The 12,080-nt window shown below is 45.4% G+C and overlaps 1 pseudogene; it reads left to right on the top strand.

Annotated features, from left to right (window-relative positions):
- Positions 1 to 1,237: 1,237 nt before the first annotated feature.
- On the top strand, positions 1,238 to 9,256 carry LOC149346529 (speckle-type POZ protein pseudogene; annotated as a pseudogene).
- The last annotated feature ends 2,824 nt before the right edge of the window (positions 9,257 to 12,080 follow it).

The following is a 12,080-nucleotide window of genomic DNA, read 5'->3' as shown; positions in this document are numbered from 1 at the left end:
CCCTGACGGAATATACGGAATTAACAGCGGAGATAACTGATCATATGCAAGCACAAGAGTACAAAGACCGCAAAAGATAACGCAAATTCAGGGAGTCAGACTACTGGGAATTTTACCGGGAAATGGTTAAGGTGGCTGACGCAGGGGACCGTTTAAAAAAGTACCAGAAGTCTTGACCCTTCTGTAGTGTGTGCGCAATATCGCTCATAGAGGTGACCACGAGATGCGGAACTTTGCGCCCAATTTGAGGTTCCTTTGTTGGCACGAGAATGGTTTATTTTTAGTTGCGATCATTGCTTTTGTATGCGTGTCAATAGCCGTTAAGAAGCGTCTTTGTTTATTATGGTGCCTGGCGATGTGACCACCGTCTTTCGCTAGACGTGTCATGTGCTAAACCGTGTCATAAAGGAGTAGGGTGACGCCCAATTTTCTAGAATGCGAGGGCTTTCGTGTTTTATAGACTACGAAGTTTTGCAATCCAAATTTTCTTATGTCTTCGGTTGGTCTTTTATGATATTTGGCTCAGGCATGGGAGGCATTCCGTGTTTATAGCGACCGTCTATGTGTTTTTTTTTAGCGCGTTCCACGAGATTAAACGCGCTGAACTCCTCTTTTATGGTTTGCAACTGTAGCTGCGCAGTAGCGCGTAGTATAGAGAGGTACTTATGTGGCCCCGCAATCTCGCCTAGCTGGACGGCGGCACTTCAAGGTGACTAGAGGCGCAACGCTAGCGAAAGTACTTTCGACCTGAGTTGGGAAAAACTTTACAGCGCTCTTAAAGGGCATCTCACGTATCAGCCATCCGAAGTAGTATTTATTCTTTTTCTCTGCCAGTTTAGGACTTTCGGCAGACAGGTGATTAAAACACAGAAACATACTGCTACTCCCGTGACCAAGACGATGGCAAAGTATTTCCGAACACGTTGCTTTTTCTCATTCGGAATCGCACGAAAACTGTGAAAGTGTAGAACGCTGAGAAAGTTTGTTTTTCGGGGTAAAGGTTAAGTAAAGAATAAAAGAAGACCTCGTTGACTCAGGCGTGTCGAGTCTACTAAAGAATGGGAGTGCTAGGAAAAAAAAACTGACCGTTTCTTTTTATATTTTTCTTTGAGATCGAGAGGCTGTAACGAAAGACCGCAAAATAGAAAAGCTTCCAGGAGACAGCAGGGCTGCTTTAGCGTCCCAAGACGCGTCCCGCGGAACAAAATTTGATTTCCACTCCACTGCTGCCCCCGACATGGCTTTGAGCATGCGCTTGATGGGAGGTATGCTACGGCAACTGTAACGTGGTAGTTCTTACTACAGTCGGTGTAAACCTGCTCTACAAATACTTTGGTGCAGTGGTGCAAGCATTTCAGCCAGCTTTTTTCCAAGACGTTATACAACTTATCAAATGAAGCTTTGGTTGGTTGGCTTATGGGGTTTAACGTCCCAAAGCGCCTAAGACTATGAGAGACGCCGTAGTGGAGGGCTCCGGAAATTTCGACCACCTGGGGTTTTTTAACGTGCACTGACATCGCACAGTACACGGGCCTCGAATTTCTCCTCCAAAGAAATTCAACCGCCGCGGCCGGGATCGAATCCGCGTCTTTCGGGCCAGCAGCCGAGCACCATAGCCACTGAGCCACCGCGGCGGCTCAAATGAAGCTTTGTTCCTGAAGCTGATGTTAGTTAGCTGATTAGTCTTGTTTGGTTTGGTTTATGGGGTTTAACGTCCCAAAGCGACTAAGGCTATGAGAGACGCCGTAGTGGAGGGCTCCGGAAATTTCGACCACCTGGGGTTCTTTAACGTGCACTGACATCGCACAGTACACGGGCCTCGAATTTCTCCTCCAAAGAAATTCAGCCGCCGCGACCGGGATCGAACCCGCGTCTTTCGGGCCAGCAGCCGAGCACCATAGCCACTGAGCCACCGCGGCGGCCTGATTAGTCTTGTGTTTTAATTAATTTTGATGAACGAAAAAAAAAAATAATACACATATGGCCACGCCCATGTCAACAGGCTTCAGTGGGTTTACCTGAGCTAGGTCAGTCCGTTGTTTATAAAAATCTGATTTACTTTTAGCGGGGACAAATGATCCACTGTTTCAACGCGTGCTTTTCACGGGTCAGGTTATTTCATGCAAATGTTTCTGAATTGATGCTCAATGGTCACATTACTGCAGCATGCCTCGCCAGGTACCGGCAACCTGAACACGAAGACTGAGTTGTGACCTCCTTGCTCCTTCCAGCCACATAGAATACTTTTTCTTGTCAAGCTAACTAAAATTTGAAGCTTTTTATTAAAACAATTTCTGGTACCCTATGCCCGAACAGTCCTTTGTTTTCACCAAGATTTGCTGAGGCACAGTAACAATGAAAGGAACGTACTTAACTTATCAAGAGACTTATGGTACCCCGCCCCACATTGAAAGATCATTTCATGAGCCGCCTTAAACTTACACAGGGCTCACAGGTGAACCAGCTCGGCTTATTATTCGTTGGCTGCCATTTCTCCGTATCGCCTTGCGGGGGTAGTGCCATGAACTTAGTTTTCCTGCTAAACTAGTAACCTCTCTTAGTTGTTCTTGATGCAGCAGGCGTCAAGAATAACTAGCGGAAAGATATAGAGGTCACTGGCGCTCAATTAGGCCGACAAGATATTTCGCTCACCCGCAGAGTCAAGCTATCGATGGTGAGAGAGGGTCAGGTTCTCATACCCAGGGTGCGACGCAAAGCCGCCGTGAATAGTAATGTAAAATGAGGACACAAAGCTGTTATCCTTCTTTTCATCATCGTTAACAAAGAAAAGGGAGAACTAGTTGTGTAGCACTTCTGTCCCCCTTCTCCATATGTCTGTTTACGACCGGCTTCAAGACTGCATTGTCATGCCCAGCGTTGCATAAATAAGGCCGCATAGTGACAAACGTTTACTGCAGCATGGCTACCAACCATTGGCATTAAACGTCCTACAGAGATGTCCGCAATAACCAACGCCTCTACTCGTTATAAGGTCGGGTAAGCTGATGGTGACCTCAGCACCAGTCTCATTGCGGTCGACGCACCGAATATGAAAGAAACGGATACCTTGTAACACGCAAGCGGCAGTGGCAAAGGCCATCTCGAAGATATTTTCATTCGCAGCAAGCGCACACAAGTCTAGTTCAAGAAATGTGAAGAAAATTCGGACGCCAAGAAGTTTTGCCAGCAGCCGCTGTAATGTGTGTCAGCTGCTCTGGCAGGACGACATCTCCTAAAATGGTGGTGTTTTCCTTTGTTATTTGATGACCTCGTTTGAGCATCGCAGATCTGAAATAAATTTTACAACAATTACGATTCTCGGTAATTTCATTTGAAAGCACAGCACAGTGTTAATTTCTCTAGCCGATAGGTGTCTCATGTTGCGTTTGGTGACCGGTTGGAAGCTCGGCGCACACTGAAGGTAGTACGTGCAAATGCCTTATGCAGGGCACAAACTGCCCATTCGAAACCATTCCCCCTATCGCTTCATGATTCCTCTTCTCCATTTTCTTTCTCATCGTGTTCGAAGCGTCACTGAAGGTCGCTTTTCCACACAAAAAGTTGATTCAGGTGGCGAACGATGTTTTGCTGCAAAAACTCTTCTCTGTTTTTTCTCCGTGTTTTGCTCTGTTTTTTTCTCCTATATCCTTTCTGTTTTACTCAGAGTTTTTCTTTCAATCATGCTCCATTCAAACAGTGCACCTTTACCGCGCTGCACGTTGAAAGAACCGGTGCTTAAGAAAGGGAAGTACCGTACCTAGGCGAGTTAGGACAGTTCATGCAGGCGGCCCACTTCTTACTTTGGCAGGAAAAATAGCGCTCATTACAGAAACGAGAAAGCCATAAACACAGAGGATAAGCGATTTTGGACCTTTCCGTGTGTCGTCTATTGCTTTATTGCAGAAGAAACTGTAATTTATCCTTTCATGCGAATGTGCGAAATGTTCATTTTCAAATTTTGCAAATGCCTCCCTTTATATCTTAACTTTTTTTACTTGAAGGTCCAGGCAGCATAAAAACGACCGTCAGTTTAAAATAGGAATCACAGCAGAAGGATACCGAAAAATGGGAGCGTTGTAAAATTTTTGAAATGTACGAACAAGCACATAATGGTGTGATTCGGTTTTCGTCTGGCGGTAGAGACCTAATTCAAGTGGGCGCGCCGTGACTTTCGTGGGCACAGGGAAAACAGATAAGGCCCCCTCTACGTAGTGTGTTGTGGCAGCTTCCGTGAAGCCCCCAGCATACGTACTCATTTATTGCGCAGGTAAAGTTTCATTTTCGAAAGAAACATAAGCTCTTCCGTGAGACAGGATGGCTTAAAATAAATTGCTGCAGTGATGACTTATTCCAGGTGTATTGCGTTTTCAGTCCAGGGCATGGGGTACGAAATAGTATTTCCTACACCGTGTTTTAAGTAGTGTGCCAGCCAACCTTCGCTATTATTTGCCTTCGCTATTTTTTTGCTTTTAACATAAAGAACTAGTTACCAATTAGTACTTAACAAAGCGCTGTAAGGGAGTAAGAAAGCAAGGCTGAACAGAAATTTCCTAGCTGAATAAAAATTTGTACATGCCCGGTTGCTTTTCTTTTGAGAATTTTTCCATTAGTGAGTCAGCTGGTCTTTCTCAACTTTTTTTGCAAATTTAGAACAAGACAGCTTCATCTATGCTTAAAATTGAAACGGGCTAGATTCTCATGCTGTAATTAAGCTTTCTGGCTCGCTTCATATTTTTCACTACTGTAATGGTCCTCAGTAGCTGGTTTTGATGGTAAGGGCTGGTGGCGATTGACCATCTTTGAAACGCAAGCTCTGAGGATGCTTATAGCTTAAAGCTTAACTAAAGAAGTGACCGCCGCTGCCTACTCGGATCAGCTTTTTATTGAATCCAGGACCTCCCTCTTGTGGAAGCTAAAAAAAAAAAAAGTGTCTATCATAAAGGAACGAGCTGGCGGTAGTGACATGAACGCAATTCGCAAAACTTTCTTCAAGCTGCCGCTTTGCAGGAAGTCCCGCACTTTTTCTGTAGTCAAAGAAAGAAAAACAAGCAAGAAAGAAGAAACCAAGAAGTGGACGCTGAGAGCGTGCTTTCGCTTGTAGTTATGAAAGCACAAGTGGTTTTGCTGGCGTGGGCAGGAAGCAATGGGAGCACTCAACCGGTCTGGAGTTGCGTCGGGCAGAACGACTGCGGATAGCATTACCATAAAAAAGGGGGTGGGAGTAGGTTAAGGTTCCAGGGAGCCTGCGGGATGCATTGGAGCGTGGTATTTGTTCTTTATGTTGCTGGTCGCTGTTCCCGAAAAAAAAAGGCGGTTTCGCTGTTGTCGTCACAACAAATGATGTTTTTCACCACCACCACCACCAGGTCTGCTTCAGGCCTCGTATATAGAACTTGGTGCGCATTCAGAATTGCATATTCTACGGTTGCCTTTCATCCTTCCCAGTAGACCCGCATGTACTCTCTCAGAAGTGTTCCCTGCATAAGAATTCTAAGGCGGAGGAAGATACAAGGACAATACGCTAAGGTTCACCGCGCACGTCGGCTGCCGTTTGCTGTCGATGCGGTTTAAGACGTAGCTTGTAAGCCGCAGCCCATAGAAAATTTTTCCTGCTAGTTTTCTCCACAGAATTCGGCGCGCATAAATAAACATGAATGATGTTGCAAGAATTTACATTGGGAATGCGAAAAGAGCCAAAGCAATGTACGACATAATGCATACGAAATGCATGACGTCCACAGTGCTGCACGCTCTTTCTCTGGTGTGGGCTCTGGTTTTACATCAGAGTCATTATTCGAATATGAGACTTGTAAAATATAATGGCCACTTCTAGTGAACCGCCATTTGAATAAGTAAAGGTACTTCTGTGGCGACTCGAGAAACCCATCTTTTGAAGCAGATGCTTCGCAGTTCCGTAGGTTTATAGAACGCAGCCGGCAATCACACAATCACACAGGCAATCACACAATGTCATACGGGCATTTTCAAGCCAACACTGAATTTTCTAATAAGAGAGAAATTACTCATTGGTATCCACTCGAGCGCAGCGCTACAAAGTAAAGCTATACAGCTTACAGGAAAATTTAAAGAAAATCCTCCGGGTATGGGGTTCGAACGCAGGACCACCTCTCCAACGAAGCAGCCGCTCTACCAACTGAGCTTTCCTGGACAGGTAACATATGATAGGGCAAGAGTGATCTGATCAATAACCTGAAGTGGGAACGTTGCTGGTGAAATGTTGAGATGAATCCCCTTAGGTGGAGTAAAATTTGTAATAATGGAGTAATTACTTTTTGGATAACGCTAAGCATTAGACGAAAATTATTAGTAGTTCGAGTTATTGATCTCGCTGTGCACTCTCTGTCCTACCATATGTCAGCCGTCCCAGTTAGCTCAGTTGGTTGGGCAAATGCTCCGTTGAAGTGGCGGTGCCGGATTCGAACCATAGACCAGGAGAAAGTTTTCTTTAACTACGAAGGTTCTTTGGAAGGTGGTTAGCTTTTCTTTGTGTCCGTATGGCTGCTCTTGTGTGGATGCCAAACGGTACTTACTCCCTTATTACAAATTCTACTCTAACTAAGAGTATTCACCAGACGTTTGACATTGTTCCCACCTCGAGTTATTTACTAAATCACTTTCGCTCTACCATATGCTAGCCGTCCCGGTTAGCAAATATTTTTTTCGTTAACTGCGAAGTTTATGGGGAAGCTTCACAGCTTTCCTTTGTGGCCGTATTGCTGCGCTTGGGTGGATGTCAATGAGTAATTCCTCCCTTACCACAAATTCTACTCTTGTTTGGCGGATTATCCTAAACATTTGACCAACACCGTATTTTGTGGAGGCTAACAAATAGGGCTCAGCTTAAGTTAAGGACAACGCAGCGAGCTATAGAAAGGAAAATGTTACGTGCAACGTTAAGGCACCAGAAGCGGGCGGAGTGGGTGAGGGAACAAACGCCGGTGCGTGACATCCTAATCGAAATCAAGAGGAAGAAATGGGCTTGGGCAGGGCATGCAATGCGAAGGCAAGATAACCGCTGGTCCTTAAGGGTGACGGAGTGCATTCCAAGAGGAGGCAAGCGTGGCAGAGGGAGGATGAAAGTTAGGTGGGCGGATTACATTAAGAAGTTTGCAGGACACGGTGGGCGCAACGTGCAAAGGAGAGGCTTAATTGGAGAGATATGAGAGAGGCTTTTGCCCTGCAGTGGGCGTAATTAGGTTTGTGATGATGATGGTGTATTTTGTTAAAAGATTCTGACTTACACTTTTGGCGCGTGTCATTTCTACGTGTATTTCGTTTCGTTGGTCGTGTTTCTTCCGCAATTACGCTTAATAACCGGCAAAACTGTTTCTTCAGAGGTGTGGAGGAACGCCTGGCGCCGGTCGGCATGCATAAAACGAGAGGAGCATGTTCAATAAGGAGTGAAAAATGAGTTGCAATTCAGAACTTTGATGTTGTCCAGAATTATTGAAAGTTTGTTCACGCTGAAAGTAATCAGCACACGGTTTTATGCCTTTGTTTCTAATGCGAGATGCCGCCATGTTTAACTCGAATGATCGCATTATACGCAACTGCGTCTTCGATGTTCCAGATTGTTATAACTGTTTCTCGTTCTTTAACTCGAAAGTTCTTAGTGCGCATCAAAGCGGACAGCTGCCGAGAGCAGCGATGACCTGGTCCTTCGACGACGGCCGGGCCCTTTGTCGCTGCCACCAGCGTGTTGTTTAGTTATTTGCTGGCGCAGTCGTCCGAATGAAGTGTTCGTTTCTGTGGAACCTCAGACTACTCGTGTTCTGTGCCCTCCATCGTTTAACCGCTGAACCAATCAGCCAGGAGTGGTATGAAGACTTCCGCGGATCTATGAATGCTAAGTAGCGTGTGCCCAATTCTGCATATAATTGCCATTAACCCATTCGCTATCGCGCATACCTTTAAGCGGGAGCTTAAGTGTTCCCGTTATTAGTGTCCGTTTGCCTCCCACTACTGTTCTTGCAGTCATGTTGTTATTTGTCTGTTATTTTGCTGTGTACTCCCCGCGATCGAAGCAATGAAAAGCGTCAAGGGAGAGAACAAGCAGTTACGCGGCAGCAGATGCAAAACGTAGCTTAAGGGTTGTGCCCAAATTATGCATTTTCTGTTTCAGCGAACATGAAAATGAGGTGGTCGTTAAACTCGGGCAATTACAGTATATAAAAGCATTGCAAATGTTATTTTTTTCACAAGGTGTAGACGGTTTTTGTAATTACTCCTTCTGTACATTTTGTCAGGTAAGCTTCCATTAACATGTACGCCGGCGTAAAACTAGTCTCAATAAAGGTTGTCAGAAATTCTTTTGCTCCTAATTCTTGGTTGGCAAAGCGGTAGTTGCTGAAGTCTCCTTTGTGACGAACATGAAAAGTCAAAAGACCGCGCGGTTTGTGTATGTGGAAGATCAGGGGCGATTATAGTATTCCAAGAGCAAAAGAAACAAATAATATAATGCATTCTTCAAAAGCCTACTCAAAAGGTTTTTCAAGAAAGCGCACAAAAGAAGCTCAAACGGAAATGTCTGCACAGAGCCTATCACGATATCTCGTATGGAGATACATGTGTACTGGAAGCTACCCTCTTGGATATCAGTGCAGTCTTTTACGAAAGCAGCAGCTCGGCCATGAAGACCGGAGGAGACATTTTCCTACAGCACTGCTGAAATATACGAACGCGTACGGTATAAAATCTGTTCGTACATTTCACCCAAGAACGTCACAGGACCAGCGTGAGTGTCACTGAATGCCCTCTCTCAGAGGACTTGGGCTGGCTTCTGGACAGTGGCAGCAGGGCCGACGCCATTGTGATTTTGGGCGACGGCAGGTATCGCGCCCACAAGGCAATACTGGCGTCCCGGTCTCCTGTATTTGGAGCCATGTTCGAGCACGACATGCTAGAGAACCTGCAAGGTAAAGTCTTCGTGTCAGGCATCGAGAACGAAGTGTTTGGGGAAATGCTGCGCTTCATCTACACCAGACGCTCACCGAAACTCGACGATATGGCTGACGCCCTCATGGTAGCGGCCGACAAGTACGGCTTGCAGACTCTTCGGTACATAAGCGAAGACGCTCTCACCCGCAACCTCAGCATCGAGAATGCGGTGTTCAGTCTAATCTTCGGCGACAAGCTCAACGCTACCATTCTGCGCCAGAGCTTTCTGAATTTTATTTGTGCCAACCTGTCTGAAGTGATGAAAACGGCCGGATGGTGCACACTACGGGGGCATTGATGCGAAAACAAATGTTAAATTATTGCGAGAACGGCCGCGGCGGTCGCATTTCGGTGCAGCCAAAATACTGGAGGGCCGTGCACTGCGTCATGTCAGTGCACGTTAAAAAACCCCAGATGGACGAAATTATCTGGAGCTCTCCTCTACAGTGTCACTCATAGCCTGAGTCGCTTTGGAACGTTAAACTTCGCAAAACCATAAACCATTATTGCGAGAAGGAAAAGCTGATTGGTATGACCTCAAAACAGACGGCAGGAGTTCTCTATCCGTCTCCCTAATGGCGAATTTGTTATTTATAAAAAAGTATCCTAAAGCAGCGAAAATTCCAAGTGAGGTGAAGTGTTCAGACGAGTTACAAAAAACTTATATCCGAATAAATTCCCGCTGTACCTGGCAACCAAATCCTACATCCGATGTGGAATTACCGTGTACGGATTTTGTTCAGCTAATAGATAAGAAAGGGTCAACAGGCAACTTCGCAGAGTTGCTAAAATATAGTATATGGCAGTAGACTAAACTAGCAACTACTAGTATAATGAACGAAATCGAAATGTTACAGGTATATAGCAGCTGCACTGTTATATTGTTCTGCATTCAAGATATTGAGAAAGGGAGTATGAAAGGGAGTATGAGACAAACTGAGAAATACACCATACCGCTAATTTACATGTATTATGGTAAAATGATGATACACAACTATGTACCATTCATATTCAGTTCTATGCCACCTACACTAAACAACCCCCCGCGGTGGCTTAGTGGTTATGGCGCTCGGCTGCTGGACCAAAAAACGCGGGTTCGATCCCGGCCGCGGCGGCTAAATTTCGATGGAGGCGAAATTCTAGAGGCCCGTGTACTGTGCGATGTCAGTGCACATTAAAAAACCAAAGGTGGTCGAAATTTCTGGAGCCCTTCACTACGGCGTCCCTCATAGCCTGAGCCCCTTTGGGACGTTAAACCCCAAAAAATGAAATCAATAGATCAAACCCAAACTAAACAATATGACCAGCCTGAAGGAAGCCAGGAAATAAAGAGCTGATGCCTTTCATCTGTATTTTATAGTTGACACTTTTTTCTTGTTCCAATTGTGTCACATGCAGACACCTATGTATGATTGTCCTTTTTTGTATTAAACTGTTCTCTATTTGCAAATGTACATCTGCTACGGACGTCTTTGTAATAAGGAAGTAATTGCTCATTGACATCCACCCGAGCGCAACCATACGGCTACAAGGGAAAGCTATACAGCTTTCTCAGAAACTTCGTAGACAAAGAAAAATTGGTCCTCGTCCGGGGTTCTAACCCGGGACCACGGCTTCAGCGGAGCAGTCGCTCTACCAATGGAGCTTACAGGGAGGGCAAGCTTATGGTAGGGCGAGAGGGAATTGATCAATAACTCGAAGTGGGAACTGTGTTCGTCAAATATTTAGGGGAATCCCCCAAGGTGGAGTAGATATGTAATAACGGAGTAATTACTTCCTTTCTTTTGTAACCGTTGGCTGCGCACGGGTGGATGTCAGTGAGAAATTACTCCGCTTTGCCAAGGCTTACTGGGATTAGCGACGCAATTATCTCATGGAATGTTTCAATGAACTGCTAATCCAGGTTCACTTGTGGCCTTCCCCGTGTCGCCCTGTTGTCTTGTCAGTTAGCTCCTGACACTTTGGAACAATTTTTCCCTTTTTCAAAAGCTAGACAAACCCTTCGGCAACTGTTTAACCGAGATGTAAAAAAACAACTAATAATTGCACTAGCACCTGACATCTGTTCCAGGAGACCTTTTCTCACTGAGATGTCAGGTTGCTATCGAAGCGGGGCGCCTAGGACTCATGAAACTTTGCATCTCGTAGGACAACGGTCAGAAAAAAAGCAATTCTCAGTGGCTCATGTCTCAGTCGAGAGAAAAAAAGCCACAAACGATTGTAGGAGATTAATTTGAGCACTGACAACGGAAATAGCACAGAAGGAAAAAGTTCTGCCTGATTATTGGTGGATTTCCGGACAAGAAAGTTTACGTCTCCACGTAATAGAGAACTTGACTCCCTCTTTTGGAACAGGAGGCCAAAGGTATTTACAGCAGGTGACGTAACTATCGAAGAATGATGAACTTTTTTTTGCAGTGTAGTTGCACGCTAAAGGGATTGGGGAAGCACACGAAGCAGGGAAATGTGGAATTCTGGAAAGGTATTGTTGGAAGTTAAGCAGCAAATAGTGTTGTAGACAGTAACCTCGCACTGTTTTATGAGTCTCGCAGGAGGGGGAGGATGGTCGCAATAGGTTTAATATACCTAAGATTCTGGTTACGAAAGCTGGAATGGCGAAGTTGCCACTATGGCCATTCGAAAGTACAACTGGCACCACTAGGGTGTCTTCGATTGCTGTCACTGAGCGCAGTTCAAGAATGTTAGGAACTTTAGGAACCGCTGTTTTGTGGCTTCAATACCTTTCAAGATCATTTAACCACAGGAGTCATCCTCGCTGGCGAATCACACAAATATTACACATGGGCCACCGCTAAGCGCACGAAGAAAGCATTCCACAGGATCTGCGTTCTCAAATCACCGATGAATTATACATAACTCACAAACAGGAGGAGGCCCGACGAACGGGCACTTCTCACATTGCGTCCATCCGACAACCAAAAGCCGTGAGGTCCACAGCGCGCCAACGTGTTGCTTCGCAGGCTACGCAAGCCCACGGCGGCGTGCTTGAAAAGTTAGGTGGTACTAAAAACGCTACGAGGAGTGTAAGAAAAATACAACCCAAAGAAGGGACGAGGAGTAAAATTATAAGAACAACGCCGATTTTTTTTTCTCTCGCAATT

The sequence above is a fragment of the Amblyomma mixtum genome, chromosome 4 (genome assembly GCF_055824585.1).
Source record: "Amblyomma mixtum isolate Tamu chromosome 4, ASM5582458v1, whole genome shotgun sequence".
Classification (NCBI taxonomy): Eukaryota; Metazoa; Arthropoda; class Arachnida; order Ixodida; family Ixodidae; genus Amblyomma; species Amblyomma mixtum.
Note: the sequence above shows the minus strand (reverse complement) of the source record. Positions and strands in the feature narration are given on the sequence as shown.